Raw genomic sequence first — 21,977 nt, forward strand, 5'->3', positions numbered from 1 at the left:
CATTTTTTTGCTGAAGTGTTTTTTTGTTTCAACACAATTGAAAAGATGAGTAGTCATCAAGCCAATGTTGCTATGGGATGTTGGTCTGGAAAACATCCACATTCAACTCGATTAATCAAATTTAACCTAGCTAACCCTAATCCAGCCAAGATTTACACAAATTAGTCTGGAGGACATTCATCATTACATCTTGATACATCTTGGACATTACATTTTGACGAAACAATGAGGGGGTTGCGAGAGTCAGTGTCAGTGAGGGTCTGGGACCTTGTTAACTTCTTCACCAAACCCAGTTGGGGTAGTCCAGCTGCCAGGTCTGGTCAACAGTTATACAGAGAAATGTATCATGAAGTAACAAAGATAAGTATGTAGTTTGTAGCTTGAAGTTTTCCATAACATTCCATGTGATAACAGGCAGTTGCATATGGGGGAGATCATAACACCTCTGTTCAAAAGTGTTTTTGGCATCAGTGGAAGGCCGGAGAAAGATGGCGGATATTCATTGACGCCAGAGACCATTTCCAAATATGTACAACCAGGGGTTAAAGTGTTCCGGAACTGCGTTCTAGCACCGTTGAGTAATAATTAAATTAATCTAATTGGCATATTAAAGTGCTCATATTATGCTTTTTGGCTTTCACCCTTTCCTTTATAGTGTTATATATCTTTTTTTCATGTTATAGGTTTACAAAGAGAAAAAGCCCAAAGTCCACCCCAAAGGGACTTACCATCTCCAACAGAAAACACAGTTCACAAACTGCTCCAAACAGCTCTGTTGTAGTCCAGCCTTTACTTCAGAGACAAACGTGGTCACTTTGAAATACGTTATAATGCTCTCCTAGCTGCTAGCGTGGCACGCCCTCATACTCTGCTTCTGACTGGCTAATAGTCCTTACCTAGCTACTGTGCATGTGCGACTCCCAACAAAGATGGAACAGAAGTGAGATACCTCACTCTGTAGCTAAAACAGAGAGCTCAATACACAGGGTGAAAAGAGGAGTACGACAAATATATGGTGTTTTCTTCAAATTAAACCACATAAACCTACTCTGGTACAACCTCTAAATACAATTATGAACCTGAAAATGAGCATAATATGAGCACTTTAATACATCAGTGTTTCATTCTGCAGCGGCGCACCGCCGTGAGTCCATGAACGAAGTAAGTGTCTGCGATTAGTTCACGTCTGTCATAACAGCAGGACAGTCAAGTGTATGTTATCTAAAGTGCTAAAGTCAGTTGAACATGTGAAGTGAAGATAACATTGTTGGTAGCCTGCTAGATACAAACAGTGTTGTAAGCTGAGCTCGACCAGAGAATATTCGATTAAAACAGATCTGTGATGCTGTTTTGCCCTCGTTGTTCTCTGTGAATTGCTGGAAGTGGTGTAATGTACATTGCTGGGAAAAAGCCTGGCATCCCCTTCCGCACCTTTGAGTTTATAGCATTTGTACTTCGTTACAAATGCTATTTCCAAAGATAAAAAATGAATTTCAATGCCTAAAGATAAATGTGTTTTTACTAACAACAGAGCAGAATACAATGCAGCCATGTTTTGGTTTTCTATTGCATAGGATTCAGCATGTTGAATGAGCAGACATGGCTGCAAATATAAATAGGTACTCAAATATTCATAAACAAAACGAAAGCCAAGAGCTTGATTTTGTCTGTCTAATCTTGGAATAATGGCTTTTAAAGCATTATATGTTTGTAACTATCTTGACAGAACTGAAAGAATGGCAATATGACCATTGTGTGTTATCTTGATACAAGTAAAAGTCTTTAAAGATGAACTGGAAGATCTTTACAGCACAATCTATGACGTGAGATAACCAGATCATTAAAGGTACAGCTGTGGCCCGAGGTAGCAGCTTCACCCTGACAGCCTCAGCAATGCTACTGGACACCTGAGCTACATGTTGACATCAAATATTTGTATTACACACACATACATATGTATTACATATTTCTGAAGGTAATGACGATTCAAGAATTCTTGGGATGTGTATTTTAAAGTACAACTGAAATTACATTTAGTCAGTGTGCTTTTTGAATGTGTTAAAAAAAACCTGGGTTACAACATCCAAATATTCCTTTTATTTCATTTTTTAATATCTCCAGATTAATACAGTGTAGAGACTTGTGTTTCTTTTTGCTTAGCAGAGAAATGCACCGATTCAACGAGGTCTTCTGTCACTTGTAGGCCTTTCAGAAGCTTTTTAATCCAACATGAAACTACAGTGTCTTTGTACAATAAATCAATCAATAAAAGGAAAAGAGGCTTTATAGAGCAGATATGTGTGCTGTGGTAGACAAAAAAGCTATTTCAGTTGGACTTTAATTTGAGATTGTGCTTTTATTCCGACAGTGGTGTGGGTTAGGGTCTCCATGGTGACAGTTTGGCCTAAAGACAAATGGAGGAAAAAACCATAACATGACTTAAGAATTGCTGTTGCTATTATTTGCTGTATATTTAAAAAGAAAAGAACGACGGACAAATTTGGCGTTTGGCAAATATGGCTTCTGTAAATACTGTAAGACTGTGTACAGTTTTGTACTATAATTTATGCAACACAGTTATAGTTCTGTATCGTATTGTTTTGTTTTTTCACTGTAACCACCTGACTGAGATAAGATGGCGTTATTATTCTCTGTTGCACTTTTGCCTTTGTTCCAATAAACTAAGTCTATTTTTTATAGAAACACTGCATGTTGGTCTGTTCCTGTAGCTGAGAAAAGATTGCTTGTGCTTGCTGTTGTCTAAAAACAGCAACAGCAACAGCACACACACGCACGCACACACGCACGCACGCACGCACACACACACACACACACACACACACACACACACACACACACACACACACACACACACAGAGTTTTGGAGGACCACCTGTGCAGCGGCCCTAGACCCAGGTTCACTGTAGGTTAATTACGGTAGTCAAATTTCTGTTTGTGAATTTGCACCACTAAAGTACAATACATGTATCTACTTAGGCAGTTACTGCATTGTTATATAATCTGTTTCCAAATGGAGTTTTAACTGCATTGAGGTCCTACTGTGCTCACATGTTCTTGAATGAAGCTGAGTTGTTGTGAAGCAGTGAGTGGCTGAAACTGGACCAAAAAGGTGCCAGTACTAATTCAGCAGCTCGCATGTGTCTTGGATATATTTATATTTATAGTCATATGTATATCTTGGTAATATGTCCTACTTCAAATGTATTTTCGTTTGTATTTATTAGATACGACATACATTTCCACAGTTTGTACATAAATAAATATTTGGTCAAAGCAAACTTTATGTAGCTGTTGATACAAATCAAATTGGACACAAATATAATATTACATACATGCTGCAATAAAACCAACTGAAAATATGATTAAATTGATAATGAGAATGAATATCCATACAAGTCCATAATGCATGGGCAAGACTGCAGTTATTTAGCTCCAATGATGCAGTCACATCACATGTCACCTTAAAGTACAGTGTGTCTGATCAACATACAGAGAATGGAACTGAAAACTTTTTCTCTTTATCTTCTGGTAAATCAACATTTCTCCCATGCAATAATGGTATAGACATAGCATGACAGAGCAAAGAGAAAGCATAGGAACAGTCCTGTTTGAGAAGCCGCCTAGGCCAGAATTGAATACTTCACTTGCACATACATATATACTTCACATGCACATACATATATGCTGGTATTAAATACTTGCACATACATATATACTGGTACTAAACACTTGCACATACATATATATACATAATTTGCACATACATGCATACTTCACTTGCGCATATATATATATAGTTTACTTGCACACACATGCATAACGTGTGAGTATGTATGTATGTATGTATGTATGTGTGTGTGCTTTAGTATATAGTAGGTGCATGGGGTTAAACACAGGACTTTCACTCAGGAGGTTTGGGGTTCAAGTCCCATCCAAGACCACCGGTAAATTTGCTGACCTAGTGACTTATTTATTGATTACTTTTCTTACCTGTGTTTGTTACTTACGCACAAACACAGCACTTTCACTCAGGAGGTTGGGGGTTCAAGTCCCATCCAAGACCATAGGTCAATTTGCTGACCTAGTGACCTATTTATTGATTGATTTATTTATTTATTCATTCATTATTGATCATGTCACATGACATGACACACAAAACACATTTCCTCCCAATCGTTTCCTCTCTCCTCGCAGGATTCCCTCGCTGCGTCTCTCCTCTCTCCTTTCCTTTCTCCTTTCCTTTCTCCTTTCCTCTCTCCTTTTCCTCCGCAGTCAAGATCAAATAGGTAATGATCATTTACAGATCAAATAAGGAAATGGAATTATTGATACAGATTTAAAGCATTTTCAGTTATGTATTAATGCGTCATTATATTGCAAATTAAAATTACCTGTAAGCTAATTATTTAGGCTAATATATTATTGTTTCTAGTTTTTTTTAAATGGTAATATGTCTGCAATATCATGACTTTTTATTTTCTGTGATTGTGCACAGATGTGACAGTTTACAGGAGCACATCTTTCTCTCACATGTCTATGATCTTTGTATAGGCTACATTACACAATCACCTTGTGATGGCTCGGTTCTGAAGACTTCATGTTTCCGGTATGACTGAGGCAGCTTGACGCAGCATTTCCGGAGCCCGAAGCGGCCACTCCTCCGCGGCTCCGCGGCGCGTGGCGGGCGGTGTCGGTGTGCGGAGCTGCTGCTGTCGGCCTGCTGTCGGCCTGCTGTCGGTCTGATATCAGCCGGAGTCCGAGCAGCGCAGGCAGATGGAAGAGCGACATCTGTGAGCGGAGCACGGCCGCGGGCACGCGCTCAGCTGCAGTAAGTGTGTGCATGATCAATATGTGACTGTCTGACTGTACATACAGTATATGTGCCACAAATAGACATGCAGCCTGGCACTGCTGCAGGAGTTTGAAGGCAGCCTGTCTAATTAGATTTGACTGGGAAGGCAGTAGGAATGTTCTAGATCTTACGAGTATTAATATTTATTTGGTCTCTCTGATAAAAGCGTTACAGTAAAAGCATACACATGCAGTGAAGGCATATTCCATTATATCATCATGTGCCACAGCTGAATGCTGTCACTGATGTGGGGAAACCTCACCAAACTCAATTGACAAATCAGCCAAAAAAGCCTTCCATCATTCTGCCTCTCAGCGAAGACACTAGGAAGACACAATCATCGGTTTGTTCAGGTCAAAACAGAAATATATTAAATATATTCCTCAACTTTAAGAATGGCAGTGTGCAGTAAATTGGTGGTTTAATTTTTTGAAAACAACATTTAAGATGATTGTAAATGGTGTTATTTTTGTATTGAACTGAGGCTCTGTGTAAGTGTGAGTGTGTATGCCTGAAACAGCAGAATGTGTGGGGCTTCCATGGCACGGTCCTGATAAACAGCCCTGACACATGTCTGTGTAGAGAACAGGAATCCCGTGAGTCTGACTGAGCAGAAATATAATTTATTGTTGGTGATTATGATGAAAGCCCAGTGCTGAGGAGGCTGCTCTCTGCAGGCAGACTCATGCTGCACTTCCAAACACAGTCAACACAAAAACAGGATGATACAATGTATGTACATTACTGCACATAACTATACATGCCGCTTCATTTACACTTTATATCTTCTGCCAAATGGGAGAAGTTGAAGCAGGATCTGAGTACGAAAACTTTGTAAAAAATCCTACGAAATTAGGCTGATCACGTGACGACCGGTCACATGACAGTTAAGTTTAGCGGTCTTTACAGTTGGACACCAAAACTAATAGTTAAGATTAGAAAAATTATTGTGATTTGGATTCAAATACTCCCAGGACATGAACACCCGTTTCCTGGGTGAAAGTCTTGTGTTTTCTCCTTAACTTCTTCCGGGACATGAACTCTGCCCCAGCTTGAAAGCCCTGTGTTTTAGGAGCCAATCATCCCCCCCCCCCCGACCTCCTCCTTACGAGAATCTTCACGCTCTTATACAGCAGCAGTCAATGCACTGCTGACAGTAATTAGAGCTGGGCAATATATCGATATCGTGATATGAGACTAGATATCGTCTTAGATTTTGGATATCGTAATATGACTAGGGCTGTGCTCGATTGAAGAAATTCTTAGTCGACTTTAATTCTTGTGTTTACCAGAGATGTGCTGCGTACGTTTCTTGGAAATAAGTCATTCAGCATGAAAAAAGCATAAAACATGACTAATCGACTAAAGAAATCTTAGTTGACTAAGACCAAAACGACCGATTAGTCGACTAATCGACTAAGAGGGAGCAGCCCTAAATATGACATAAGTGCTGTCTTTTCCTCGTTTTAAAGGCTACATTACAGTAAAGTGATGTCATTTTCTGAACTTACCAGACTGCTGTAACTGTTCTATTATTTGCCTTTGTCACAATTTACTAGGGGAAAACCCAGAACCATACCAGGACAAGGTGAGTAGAATAAAGGGGAGGATTTATTTAATGATTCAAATGTGGAGGCAGGAGAATCCAGGTGACGGAGCAGGCAGTGGAGGTGAGTAGGTGGGAGGGAATGAGCAAATCCAATGCTGTTTCTGATTAAACTGACGACCAAGCAAAAGTGGAGTGAATATCCCGGGAGAGTAACTGCAGACAGAGGAAACGAAGGTAAGTACACAGCAGGCAAATATAACTGAGCAGCAAAACTAACTTTTAGCAAACTGAGGCTGAAACGCAGGCACAACATACTGTTCATGCCTAACGATCTAAGGGAATGGATGTCAGGTCAGAGCTTATGAAGTGAAGAGGTGATGATCAGGACCAGGTGTGCAGATAGCTGATGAGCTGCAGGTGTGGGTAATTGAGAGATCTCCCGCCTTGCTTCGTCGCCAGGCAACCAGACAGGGTGCGTTCAGGAAACTCAGGAAAAACAGACTCCAAGACAGAATACAGGTAACTAAGAAGTAAGAAGTAAGAAAACAGACTCAGGAAGCGGGATTCATGACAGTACCCCCCATCCGACGGACGCCACCGGGCGGACCACCCGGAGCGCCAGGATGGAGGCGGTAAAAGTCACGAAGGCCCGATGCCAGGTCCGGTGGCAACGGCAAATGTGGGCTTGGACAGAGGGAACCGAGAGATCCTTTTCCTAGATGGAAACAAGGGGGGCTGGTAGCCGTAAAGGCACTGGAAGGTGGACATTCCAGTGGCAGATGTAGGGAGAGTATTATGGGCGTACTCGACCCATGGCAACTAAGAGGCCCAAGAGGCGGGATTGGAGGAGACAAGGCAGCGAAGCGTGGACTCCATCTTCTGGTTGGCTCTCTCAGCCTGACCATTAGATTGAGGGTGAAATCCAGACGTGTGACTGACTGTTGCTCCAATGGCCAAACAGAAGGATTTCCAGACAGCTGAGGTCAACTGAGGACCACGGTCGGAAACTATGTCACTGAGCAGACCGTGGACAATAAAAACTTCCCTAACTAGGATATCGGCCGTCTCAGTGGCAGAGGGAAGTTTGGAGACGGGCACAAAGTGGGCAAACTTGCTGAATCTATAGTCAGATAACAGTGTTCCCATCAGAAGGGGGCAACCCAGTGACAAAGTCCAGGGCCAGATGCGACCATGGTCGCCGGGGAATAGGTAGGGGGTGAAGTAGTCCAGACGATGTCCTGGGGAAGAATCGTCTCAGTCTTGGCCCCACTCTCCTCCGTCTTCGCGAACACCCGGGTCAAAGCGTCCGCCTTGCCGTTCTTAGAGCCAGGTCGGAAGGTAAGAGAAAAATGAAAACGTCCAAAAAACAAAGCCCACCTGGCTTGATGGGAGTTGAGATGTCTTGCAGATTGCACGTAAGCAAGATTCTTGTGGTGAGTCCAGACAATAAACAGCTGCTCCGCCCCCTCCAACCAGTGGCGCCACTCCTCCAAGGCAAGTTTAACAGCGAGAAGTTCCCGGTTTCCCACATCGTAATTTCTCTCTGCAGGCGAAAGACGACGAGAGTAGAAGGCACAGGGATGGAGCTTACTGTCAGTGGAGCTTCGCGATGGCGCCAACCCCCACATCAGACACGTCCACTTCCACGACAAACTGACGGGAAGTGTCAGGTTGAGAGAGAATAGGGGCGTTGGTGAACCGGCTCTTCAATTCCAAGAATGCTCGGTCCGCCTCAGGATTCCAACAGAAGGTTCTGGTGCTAGAAGTCAGGGCAGTTAATGGAGCGGCCACACAGCTGTAATCACAGATGAATCTTCAATAGAAATTTGCAAACCCCAGGAACCTCTGGAGCTGCAATCTCGTACCGGGCTGGGGCCAATCAAGAACCGCCCTAACCTTCTCTTGGTCCATCTTAATCTCTCCCTTGGAGACGATGTATCCAAGGAAGGATGTGGTGTGGGCGTGAAAGTCACACTTCTCTGCTTTCACAAACAGGCGGTTCTCCACTAATCGCTGCAGGACCTGCTTGACATGCTGGATGTGGGGAAAGATCCTTAGAGAAAATGAGAATGTCATCCAGGTAAACAAACACAAAAAGACTGATCATATCTCTCAGAACGTCAAACCATACTCTGGAACACAGCAGGAGCATTGGTCAGCCCAAACGGCATCACTTGGTACTCGAAATGTCCCATAGGTGTATTGAACCCGGTCAATCACTCGTCCCCCTCTCTGATACGGACCAGATGATAAGCATTGCGTAAATCAAGCTTAGTGAACACAGTAGCACCCTGTAAGGAGTCGAACAGGCAGTTTTAAGGCAGTTAGCATTACATTCAATACTCCAACTAGTTACCTTGCCAGTCACCCAATCGAACGTGGGATTGTGTTCCCTCAGCCAGGGGTATCCAAGAACCAGGGGGGCACGGGGAGATGGCAGAATGAAGAAGGAGATGAGATCCCAATTATTTCCTGACAGCAGCATTTTAACAGGTTCAGTCCTCATAGTGATACGTGCCAGGAGTCTGCCGTTCAGAGTGATAGCTTCAATGGCTTCCGGTAACTGCTCCTTGGAAAGCCCCAGCTGTTCCACCAAGTCGGCATCCATAAAACATCATCAGCCCCTGAATCGACTAAAGCGTTTATCTCCAAAGTTTGACTGTTGTTCATGAGGGTAGCAGGAAAACGGGGTCTGACAGGGTTATTGGGAGACTGAAACTGAGCCGGGCAGTTTAACGGGCGCTGGGGACAAGCGGAGATGTAATGCCCTGGGTTACCGCAGTAGAGGCAGCTGTTGGTCTCACGTCTACGTTGGCGCTCCTCCTTGGTTAACCCGTGCCGCCCCACCTGCATGGGTTCAGGATCTGAAGGCAGAAACTCTCCTTTAATCTTGTGTGGTGAAGAATGATCAGCTCGTTCTGGTCTATTCCCAGACTTGGATGGTAACAGAGTAGATGACTGGTTGGAAGACCCCCATCGCTTCTCCCGCCTTCTCTCTCGGCATCTGCTATCCACCCGAATAGATAACGCTACCAAACTGTCCAGGTCACTAGGCTCAGGATAAGAATAAGTTCATCTTTAAGTTGCTTCGTCAACCCCTGATAAAAAGCCGCTTGTAGTGACTCCTCATTCCACCCACTCTCCACAGCCAATGTCCTGAATTCAATCACATACTCCGCTACACTGCGGGATCCCTGGCAGAGAGAAAACAAGTCGTTTAGCTGCGTCCTTACCTCGGACTGGATGGTCAAAAAGCTTCCTCATCTCTGCTGTGAACTCCTGGTACGACACCATACAGGTGTCCTGTCGTTCCCATAAGGCTGAAGCCCAATCCAGAGCCCTTCCACAATAGCAGTTCAATTACAAAGGCTATCCTGGCCTTGTCTGTGGCGTAAGAGTTGGGCTCAGGTCAAAAACTAATCCACACTGCATGAGAAATGAACGGCATTTTCCCAAATCCCCTTCGTACTTATCTGGTGTCGGCACCTTGGGCTCACGGAAAGAAACAGCTCCAGAAGCGGCAGGCGTGGGGGGTAAAACAGGTGGTGGATTCTCAGCTGGTAAACTGAGCTGAGCCTGGATACTCGTCAGACTGGCAGAAAGGTCCCGAACAGAAGACGCTATCTCCTGTAGCGCCGTGCTGTGTTGTCCCAACATATTCTCTTGTTGGGAAATGGCATGGCGAACAAAATCCGGGTCCGCTGGGTTCATCTCTGGCCGGATCGTTCTATCACGATTTACTAGGGGAAAACCCAGAAGCAGACCAGGACAAGGTGGGAAGAATAAAGGGGAGGATTTATTTAATGATTCAAATGTGGAGGCAGGAGAATCCAGGTGACGGAGCAGGCAGTGGAGGTGAGTAGGTGGGAGGGAATGAGCAAATCCAATGCGGTTTCTGATGAAACTGACGACCAAGCAGAAGTGGAGTGAATATCCCGGGAAAGTAACTGCAGACAGAGGAAAGGTAAGTACACAGCAGGCAAATATAACTGAGCAGCAAAACTAACTTTTAGCAAACTGAGGCTGAAACGCAGGCACAACATACTGTTCATGCCTAACGATCCGGCAGGGAATGGATGTCAGGTCAGAGCTTATGAAGTGAAGAGGTGATGATCAGGACCAGGTGTGCAGATAGCTGATGAGCTGCAGGTGTGGGTAATTGAGAGATCTCCCGCCTTGCTTCGTCGCCAGGCAACCAGACAGGGTGCGTTCAGGAAACTCAGGAAAAACAGACTCCAAGACAGAATACAGGTAACTCAGGCAGAAAACAGACTCAGGAAGCGGGATTCATGACAGCCTTTACCCACTTAGTCATGTATATCCACATTACTGATGATTATTTATCAAAAATCTCATTGTGTAAATATATTGTGAAAGCACCAATAGTCAACACTACAATATCGTTGCAGTATCAATATTAAAGGTATTTGGTAAAAAATATCGTGATATTTGATTTTCTTCATATCGCCCAGCCCTAACAGTAATACAAACGTTGAATACATACCAATTACAGAGCTTTACTTTTCACAGCTATATGCACCAATGCTTGATCAGAACAGGCTTCTGTAGGATGTGTAGTAAGACCCTGCTCACAGATCATCTGGTAAAGCCCATCAGTTGGGAAGTTTTTGACCAGGTTGTTCTGAGTTCCATGACTGAGTTTACAGTAGAGCTGTTTGTAGAGCCTAGTGGATGCTGATGTTTTATAGTGATGCATTACCACCACTCCCTGCTACAGAGTGTCTTTGGTGTCTTTTATTTTCCCTCAGATCCTTTGTTCACACCTGGTCCTTACACAGATGTGATGGTTACCGACTATTTTTATTCAGCAGGCAGCACTACGAGGCTCAGCCTCAGACTGCTGAACTTTCCTACACCATAACAAATAACTAATAATATAGGAATTTATTTTTCCAGTTTCCCTGACGCTTGTCAGCAACTGCAAAGGTGAGCACTTGTCTGATTATGTAAAGGATGAAAAAAGGACAGGGAGCCCACAAAGATGGCTGAACATGCTGTCTCTCTGTGCCTCTGGTTGGCTGGATATATCCCATGATTCAGAGCTGTACTGGGCTGTGTCTGGCTGCCTGATCATAGCTGTGCTCTGTACTACATGGGAAGTTTTCTTTCATGGTTTGTGAAAGTGATGTATTATTTACATGACTGGCATATGGATTTTGTTTTTACATTATTGGAGGATGAATAGTTTATGATGTACATGGTATGCATAGAGAAAAACAAAGTTCAAATGTACTCATATCTGAAACTAATTAGTACGACTGAAGCATGGTGGTGGTGGCGGGGTCTGTAGCCAACCTGTGATGACAGCAGTTACTGGTATATGTTTCATATCATGACAGGATATGAAAAAATCATATTGTGATAATGGCAATGTTTGGATGTGCACTTTGTAGTACTGTTTATATTTTATACAGAATTGGAATCTCACTCTGTTGTTCAGAAACTAAAGAACTGAGATGTTGTCTTTAGTCGTTACTGAATATTTGAAGGAAAACTGTTAGCGCTTATGCTGACATATTAAACTACTATAACACTTATTTCCTTGCAATTGGATGTTCTTGAAGTTAATAAAATATTAATATTATTATTATAAAATATTATTTTGTCATATCAAGTATATCATTATCGCAGATACACCCTGAACTATCGTGATATTATTTTAGGGCCCAGCCCCAGCTGGGAACACTGAGCTGCTGTCTGGTTAGCCGTCAGCGTGTGTGTGTGTGTGTGTGTGTGTGTGTGTGTGTGTGTGTGAGCTCTGTTTCCAGAAGTCTCTCTGTGTCCAGCTCTCAATGCTCTGTGCTTTCACTCTTGTTTGTACTTCCAGATGTTCAGTGATGGCCTGCAGCTGTACTGAGCTGTGTTAAGTTACTGCTAAACCCAATGATTCCTACTGTAGCTGCTTCATATTAAAGCCCTGACACACCAAGGAGATTGTCAGCCAATGGTCCATTTTGGACCAACAGGGAGTGTTTTTTTAGCCGTTTCATTGGCGTCCATTAGTACGAGGAATCCATCGGTTGGCTATTCGGCATAACAAATTAGCTCTCTATCAGTCCTCTGCAGGCCTGGGTGAGAGGGCAATGACTCAGTCCTGCTTTCCTGAGCAGCCTGATGAAGTACAGCCACGTCTGGGCCTTTTTCACTGGGACATTTGTGTTCAAGGTCCAGCTTAGGTCAGATGTTACATGCAGCGTCACTGTGAATACTGTTGCTGTTTGGACAGCACACAGTGTGAGGACCCGCCCACTGATACCATCAACTCCTGCTGCTTTCTTGGTAGTCACATGCTTGAAGCCCTCCGGACGTCATGCTCAGAAAGGGAGATAGGTGTGAGAGGTGCACCCACCCATCCATTAACCTCTGCTTCAGTTGCTTCTGCTTGTTGGCTGCCGAGCAAGCATAAAATGCGTATATATCACCTGCAATAGACGCATCAGCACTTGACAATCAGGAGAGGGTGGGCTTGTGATCCGTCATAGTTCTCAGACCACATGCCTCTGGGGTTGCCCTCCTGAAACTGTAGTTCCATTTCTTCCCTTAGTCCCTGTTTGCCTCCTTTACTACTCTTCTCATATAGTAGGCTGCTGCTTTATATTGTCCATGTTTCTGGACTGCAGTCCTAACTTGTATGCGGCAGTATGTGCTTATGGCCTCCCGGCAGTGGCGGTGTCAGAGATGTTCTTTTGCTGGTGCTTTGGGGCTGCTGGACGTTTCAGTGAGGGTGCTCTGAAATTTTGAGTTTCCCTTGACACAAATAGGCTAACGTTACACACATTCGCGCAGATGCCCACCCACCTCCGCCGTGGTTTACTAAGCGAGCGAACGAGAGAGATTAATTTAAAGTTGCAGATACAACTGCACCATAGAAGTCTGATTAGCCCACCAAACATATTTCAAATACCAGCCAACAAGCCGGGTTCAAACAATCATTACTGCAGCTCTCATGCAGTGGCTCAGAAGATTAATGTAGCAGGCCAAATACACCACCCATAGCCAAGCACACACATAAACACACACACTCGCATGTATCCTCACACAGTTTTCACACTTGGACGTATGGTCAAAATAATGTAGTCATATCTGTGACTTAATATATCTAAATAAGCCACTGACGGCGAACATGTTTTCTGGGCTAAAAATAAACCAATGTCCAGTGTGCTGTATAACTTTAGATTCAGTGATCCATTTATTCACATTTCTGTAAAACACATGTTCACTGTAATGTTCTTCTACGAGACAGAGATAAGAGTGAAGTTCTTGCATGGACCCCTATCAGCTGACTCACCAACTGTGGCCTGGCTGTGCGATCCCCTGGTCTAATGTCATTTACATCCTCAGCATGTACATCCTCAGCAGCAATCACAGCCGTGGTCAGATCACCTTCCTCCGGCCGCTTTTCTTCCTCCCGGTTTGTGAAGTTCACCATATCTTTCAGTCTCGTTTACAGATTTTGATAAAGTCTCCACACCTTGATGTTGTGGGAGTAAAAAACTATCCATTGCTAGTGTTAGACTCACTTCTCTAATCCTATCAGTTCCAAATATTGAGCTCTTCTTCTTCTGTGTGAATACGTTACTGCGGAAGTAAGGTTGAAAGTTCAATGTGTGCTACACCCTTTGGCCGACTACGATCACCTGTGTTTTTTAGCCTAAAAATAATCGGTTTGTATTATTAATGTATTTATTCATTTTTCAAATATAAATTATACTATTTACACATTAACAATTTTTTTATTTATTTATAATTCAACCACAGCAATTTCTTGGGGGTGCTATGGCAATCCTAGGGGTAGCTACAGCACACCCTAGCCCCTCCCTGGCGCCGCCTCTGCCTCCCGGATGGTTCTGGTAATCCATGGTTTCTGGTTGCGGGATGATTGTACTATAGTTTTGGGTACAGTTGCTTCTGCTTCCACAGACTGAGTGAATCTATCGGTGATGTCGACGGTGGTGTCCTGGAACCTGCTGCAGACTGCTTCCTGTAGTGCAGACTGTAGGGGAGCCTCTGATTGGCTTGATCATTTTTATACAGTGCCTGACAAAAGTCTTGTCGCTTATCTAAGTTGTAGGAACAACAAATAATAACTTGACTTGTAGTTGATCAATTGGAATCAGAAATGGTTTATATGAAAGGCAAAGGCTTCTGGATTATGCTTATTATACCAAAATAAAGTTTTGTATCATTCATTGAGTTTTATCATTGAATTAGGACAGAAAGGTCAGATTTGGCTTGGACAAATGTCTTGTCGTGTCTTTATATGATTCAACCAATCACAGATTAGAGTTTCACCTGTGACAAATACTGTAATTAACACATTCCTGGGTGTGTATAAAAAGAACTCCAGCACACCAGACCTTCATGTGAAGTGCAACCTGACCTCTCACAACATGCCAAAGATTCAACCACAGACCAAAGTGCTGATCATCAAGAGCCTGAAGACCAAGTCTGCTGCTGAGGTGGCAGACATCTTCAATGTATCCAAACGTCAAGTGGAAAGGATAAGAAAAAGATTTGAAGAAACTGGTGAAGTTCATGACAAGTCCAGGTCAGGCAGACCCCATAAGACAACTGTTCGAGAGGACCGTTTGTTGCTTCGACAGTCCAGGGCCAGCCCTTTTCCTGGGCTGGCCACCAGAAACCCCTGTATCTATAACAACAGTTTGTCGAATTCTCTCACGCAGTGGCCTCCATGGCCGAATTAGTGCTCACAAACCAGCATTAAACAGAAGACAACTAAAAAAGTGTGTTGCATTTGCAAAGGCCCACAGCTTGGTGAAAGGATGGAAAGTGGAAAAGTGGCAGAAGGTTGATTTTTCTGATGAATCATCCATTGAACTGCATCCCAATTGCTGCAAATACTGCAGAAGACCTGTTGGAACCCGCATGGACCCAAGATTCACCCAGAAAACAGTCAAGTTTGGTGGAGGAAAAATCATGGTTTGGGGTTACATGCAGTATGGGGGTGTGCGAGAGATCTGCAGAGTGGATGGCAACATCAACAGCCTGAAGTATCAACAAATTATTGCTGCCCATTACATTCCAAACCACAAGAGAGGGCAAATTCTTCAGCAGGATGGCACTCCTTGTCATACTTCAGCCTCCACATCAAAGTTCCTGAAAGCGAAGAAGGTCAAGGTGCTCCAGGATTGGCCAGCCCCAGTCACCAGACATGAACATTATTGAGCATGTCTGGGGTAAGATAATGAAACCAACGAATCTTGATGAACTCTGGGAGTCCTGCAAGACTGCTTTCTTTGCTATTCCAGATGACTTCATCAATACGTTATTTGAGTCATTGCCGAGACGTATGGATGTAGTCCTCCAAGCTCATTTTCTTTTTCCCAAGGCACCATGACTTTACGTATGCTCTGATGTTATTGTAGCATGTTTGTGTATTCACAATAAAGTATAATTTCTACCGTACATTACTGTATTTTTGTATGCGACAAGACTTTTGTCCAAGCCAAGTCTGACCTTTCTGTCCTAATTCAATGATAAAACTCAATGAATGATACAAAACTTTATTTTGGTATAATAAGCATAATCCAGAAGCCTTTGCCTTTCATATAAACCATTTCTGATTCCAATTGATCAACTACAAGTCAAGTTATTATTTGTTGTTCCTACAACTTAGATAAGCGACAAGACTTTTGTCAGGCACTGTAGCATAACACACAAAATGGCCATCATGCCATTAGACAACACACACTTAACCTGCATTATGTTGCTCTGTATCAAGTGTAGACCACACAATGTAAATGTCATGTAAATCAGATGATTTGTCACATGAGGGTGAACTCCTGCTGCCAGTAGGTGGCGCTGTTGTGGTATCAAACCAAATACACAACATATGCTTTAATATGAATGTTCTTTAATCTCTTCATGCACCTTTGTATCCTAACCATTGTGCAAAGACTGGAGTCAGGAAGTCTGGTAAAGCCTGAGCCAAAATGCTGTAGTACTTTCCAAAATGCATCACAGCATATTGAGTTAATTAAATGAAGGAACTGTGCAGTTTTTAGAAGCTGTTTTTTTGCACCGAAATGTGCAAAAGTTCACAGTTTGATATAGAAAAAAGGATATACAATGTACAGAGATATAGTACTGCTGTGGGCTGTGGCGGTTCTAATGTTAAATGTCATGACAACTTTGACCATTCCTTTTGTTTTTATTGTCTCTCTTGCATGACATAGGCTAAGTTTTAGTGATATTGGATCTTCAAGCGCCTAGAAAATATGAATTGCAACCGGATTATGCAAACTGAGAACACATAAAGTGGGGAAGCTTCGTTTCGGTGCGCTACGGCAGCACTACACGCCTGATAACATCACTATATGTCAAGTCAATTTTATTTATATAGCCAAAACTCACAAATTTGACCTTTACTACAACATATGACACCCTCTACATGAAGAAAAAACTCCCCCAAACAATTCTTTAATGCGGCAATAAAAGGAAGAAACTTCAGGAAGAGAACTAGAAAATAGAGAGGACAGACATAAAATAGTGAAATTAAAATAAATGACAATATCAAGTAGATAAAATGACAAAAATGATGGGGTAGCTCAGAGTGCTGCCTTGATGGTTGATTGGGGGAAATAATGATGACTGAAGGTCAGAAAAGAGTTGTGTTCTCAACAGTGAGGAATGAGGATGATAATAGCAGTCTGTGTGTTATTGCTCATACTGTGCTAACCTTTTGTCTGTTTGTTTCTGGTCTCATTTCTCACACTACTGGACCCATGACTGCTGATCTTCTCAACTTCTGCCTCTGATATAATGGTGAGTAACATTACATCTAATATATGAGAGAGAGAGAGAGAGAGAGAGAGAGAACTAAAGTCTAAGGTTGGCTGAATTGAGAATTCTGTGTGTAATGCATATATATTTGGTTATTTCCTGTAGAATCCTGACAATAATTTCTGTTTTTCCTCAGAATTCTGATTTTTTTTTGTGTAATATGTATGTAATTCTTTTGTGGTGCTAATCAAATAAGTTATATAAAGGCTTTATTGCAAAAGTAACATTCTGAATGAGTTTACAGACATTTGACTTGATACGTACACATTTATTTTATGTTGAGTAAAACCTCACCTCTCAGTCTGTATATGGTCTATCTCCACTGTAATTCAATCAAAGCAGATTGACATTCAGCAGCAGTAAACTGCATGTGTGTGTGTGTGTGTGTGTGTGTGTGTGTGTCTGTCTGTCTGTCTGTCTGTCTTTCTGCCTGCTTGCCTGTCTGTCTGTCTGCCTTTCTGTCTGCCTTTCTGTCTGTCTGTCTGTCTGTCTGCCTGTCTGTCTGTCTGTCTGTGCTGACAGATGTTGTCACCATGATAGCATTATAACCATCAGGAGGCAGTCAGGAACCTCTACAGGTGTGTGTGGTTGAGATCAGAATGAAGGTGGGTGTGGTCTGAGCAAGGGCGCTGGAGGTAGGGGGTAGGAAGTAGGAAAGGGGACATGTCCCCCCCACTTTACTCCATTGGCCCGATTGGACGTTGCAGCTGTTGTGATGATGGCCTGTAGTGTATACTTAACTTGACTGAACTCTGCACACAGTTACTGCACTGTCCTATTTCCTGCTGATGTCATTTGCCTAAAAGTACACCTGATCTAGGTACTGAGACATCAGAGAGCGTGTAGCATAGACGGACTAGGAACTAGGTCGATATTCTGATCACTGTGGGATTCCAGAGGCAGCGGGTTGTGGTGACACTGCTCTCATGGAAAGGCCCCGACACCAACACCAACCGTGAATACATGATTATTTGTGTTGTTGATTCAGCTCTGTGGTCAGCGTTGTATTTGTGTCAAGTGTTGGATTTTTTCATTGCAGGGCTGCTGTGATAGATTGTATTATACTGTGTATGTGTTGTACTCAGAAAGGAGCAGTAACCACCATGGATGAGTGCTGAAGCCACTGCATAACAAGTGAACAGCACTGTTGCACAGATTTCTTCTGGTTGAAGGTTGGAAGTCTCTGCTCTGTTGCATCATAGCCACATTAGCAATGATGCTGCACTTCTACATCACTGCACTAGACTAAGGCTGCAGCTATCGATTATTTTAGTAATCGAGTATTCTACCGATTATTCCATCGATTAATAAGTAACTATTTATTATTGCTGTGTACTAAAAAAAAGGAAATCTGTCTTTTGTATATATACAAAGGTATACAGGTTTTTTTTTTTTAAAAAAGCAACATATTTTTATTGCCAAATTCCAAGTACATTTTTGGTGGCCCAAATGTTAATATTTTTCACCCCCTTCCCCTTCTTGCCTCTGGCTCTTTGCACTGGATATGCAAAAGAGCTGTTCACTAAGCCCAGGTAAATGTGACTGTACAAAGCTTACAGCAGAGCTATTCAACTACACTGTTCTGGGGGACACATTTTAAGAAGGCTAATACTGAGTGAGGAGAAAGAATAAAGAATGCAGACATCACCGGCATGATGACGTCATTCACGTGCATATTAAGTGGCCATGCTGGGGGGAGGAGCCGGTTTGTCTCCGGCAGCAGCTAAGTTTCCAAAGATTAGTAGCAAACTAATAAACAGTTAGACTACAAACCGACAGCTCTCGTTTTAGCTTGTTGGTAAAACATCGCTATTTGCAGAGTAGCATGCTGTAGGCTAGTTGTGTAAAACAGAGCGGTGGACGAGAGCAGCAGACGTTAGTTAGCTACCTTGTGTCGGGTTCGCTCCGTGGAATGGATGAGTACACTGAATGTTTTCTACAGAGATGATGTAGCAGCATGTTTGCAGCTTAAAATGATCCCAAACTTTCTGTCGTTTTCTCTCGCCTGTCTCTTCTCTTAGACCCTCGCTATTTTCGTCTTTGTTCATTTGTAATCTGGGCCGTCAGTCTCGTGCATAGACAGAATATAAACGGTCTTGTGTCCACAGAAGCGTCAACCTGTTGCGTGCGCTAGTAATTATCCTCCGTGCGGAAACACAGTGAGCCGTACAACCTTAATTACATTGATTTAACGAAGCTTCGAGGCAAAGAATTTTGCTTCGATGATTTTTTGTAATCGAATTATTCAAGTTATTCGAGGAATCGTTTCAGCCCTACACTAGACTTCAGCTGCTGTTTGTCATAACCCGGCTCGTGGGCCATGACCAAAACCTGAACGGACACAGGATGCCAAATAATAACTTTTTTAGTATAACAAAAGACTATACATTTAAATTAAAGAACAAATGTGGTTTGGATGAGTGTTAGTAAGTGACATCAGTAGTCTTTATGTGGATGTGTGTATAGATAATGAAGTGTAAGGTGTTGTGAAGTAAAAGATAAGTAACATATAAAATAAGCAAAGAAAAAGGGTTGCTGGCGCTGGCGGTAAGAGAGAGACACACACACAGTACTCCATGCCTTCATATCCTGTGGATCTCCAGATCTGCAATCTGGAGAACCTGGACTTCCTTCAATGCAGTCAGAGCAGGTAACTGATGAGCATATCCACAGAGCACACACGTTCTAGAGCAGCTAGCAGCTTGGCGACCCCACTGTATCAATGTATAGGAAAAAGATGTAGAAATTAGATAAAAAAAATCATCATATATCATTGAGCTTAGCAGTTTAGAGAGTGTGTGTTGTCCCAGTGTATCTTGCTCCTCCGGTCTGTCCTCAGTGTGTCCAGCAGACTGCAGCAGAGAGCAGACAGATGGACAGCTGCTCTCTGACTCACCGGGGATTATCATCAGCTAATGTCTGCATGCTGATCCCATACTGGCACGGAGAGAGCAGGGTATAGCGAGAGTATTTACTCCCGTGCAGCCTTCATGCAGCTGTAGAAACACACCAACACACGCATGATGGAGACATTCAGTGACCTAGTCCTCAAACGATAAACTCAGTTCTGTGCACTACTTACAGAGCTCAAACTATACTGGATTGTTAGGCTGATGCCAATATGGATGTGTGATACCCTTTAACATAAAGAAAGAGTTTTAATAAGGGCCCTTGAGAGAGTTGGGGCATGACAAAATACGTAGTGAGTTAAACATTTAATCAGAACGGCCGATTACTAGGGATTTACCTTTCACAAAATGTCATTTTGACTCGTTAGAATGATCATTTAAAATAACTGTAAAACAACTTATATATTTTCACCTGTAGAAATCACATTTTGACTAGTTGAAACTGATTTGCAGATATCTTTCATTTTTTACTTTTTACTTACTTTACTAGCAAGAATGATGATTATTATACTGATGACACATACAGTACGTACAGTTGAATTTCCACATGTGAGTAGTGGTAATGTAGTTTCCAGTTTCTGATATCAACAATTGCATTTCCGATATGTCCGACATATCAACAAACCATTTTGGATATGTGGATACAAACAAAACCATTGGTCAACTTTGAAATGACTTTATTGGTTTTGGGTATGTACGTATGTCATTGAAAATATCTACAATGACATTTTGAATTCCTTTTGTGATATCTGACATTAAATTCTGACTAGTTCTAAAAGGATATGCAGATATCTCAAATATTATTGTTACTAGTACCAATATCATTTTCACCAGGTGTGTGTGTGTGTGTCATGTCTCTGTGTGGAGCATCCTATAGTGATGGCCTGAGGGAAGGAGTCAAATGAAACGGGTGAACAGGACAGTTGGGAATCAGGTGAAACACCCTGATCACCTTTCTGGAAAGACTGGTGTTATTATCCTGACGGAGGCAGCCACACCCAGTCACAGTACAACTGTTCCACCAGTTACAGGTGTAACATTTCCACAGTAGCAGCAACATATCCGAGCTTTTTACGTTTCCAGGGTAACGCACAGAGGAAGTGATATCTGCGTTGGTGAAGTTGCAGGGTGTTCCTATTTTTGTCAAGGAAAGTTCCCTTAAGCAGCGGTCCCTAAACCGGGAGCAGGGAGTCCTGTTTATGATTGTATGAGTGTAAGTGTGAGTGTGGCATCCTCAAAGCCTTTACCTGTCCTGTAAGAACTTCAATGTATTGTTATGCATTAGCTGATATGAAACCAATGCTAATATACCGTAATTCCTCAAATAAAAACCGGGGCCTTTATTTACCTGAACTGCAGAAAGTACCAGGCTTTTATTTGAAGCAGGCTTTTGTTAGAGGCAGGCCTTTATTTCTAATTCCATCTGTTTGATAAGTATAATTGTTTTAAATGAAAAGCCATAGAGTTCCAGTGGACAGAGATCATTCATATTTTAAGAAACATTTGCAAAAATATCACCATATACAACAACAGCCAGAAGGGAGACAAAGCAATTTGCGTCAGAATTAATCAAACACCACCATTGTGTCAGTTTGAACCCTGTAAATGTACCGGGTAGGCTATTTATTTCAAATACAGGTACTATGGTATTGCTGGTAGATTACAATAAAAGCATACAGTAGTTTAGTAAAACACATTGCTGGTTTGCAGCACACCAGTATCTGATTAACGTTACAGACGGTAGCTATTTGTTTCCAGGCTAACTTTTTTCCTCCCACCTCAAGCTAGCTAGCCGTGCTCTGCTCTTGTCGGCTAATCTTGT

The 21,977-nt window shown here is 42.6% G+C and overlaps 1 protein-coding gene across 1 annotated transcript in view; it reads left to right on the top strand.

Moving 5' to 3' along the window:
• Positions 1 to 4,693: 4,693 nt before the first annotated feature.
• epb41a (erythrocyte membrane protein band 4.1a) overlaps positions 4,694 to 21,977 on the top strand; it is a 96,889-nt gene continuing 79,605 nt past the window's right edge. The window contains exon 1 of the mRNA XM_035992846.1: positions 4,694 to 4,849. The gene's annotated coding sequence lies outside the window, so the exon portion shown is untranslated. The remainder of the gene's footprint in view (positions 4,850 to 21,977) is intronic.

Source organism: Sander lucioperca, chromosome 16, assembly GCF_008315115.2.
Source record: "Sander lucioperca isolate FBNREF2018 chromosome 16, SLUC_FBN_1.2, whole genome shotgun sequence".
Lineage (NCBI taxonomy): Eukaryota > Metazoa > Chordata > Actinopteri > Perciformes > Percidae > Sander > Sander lucioperca.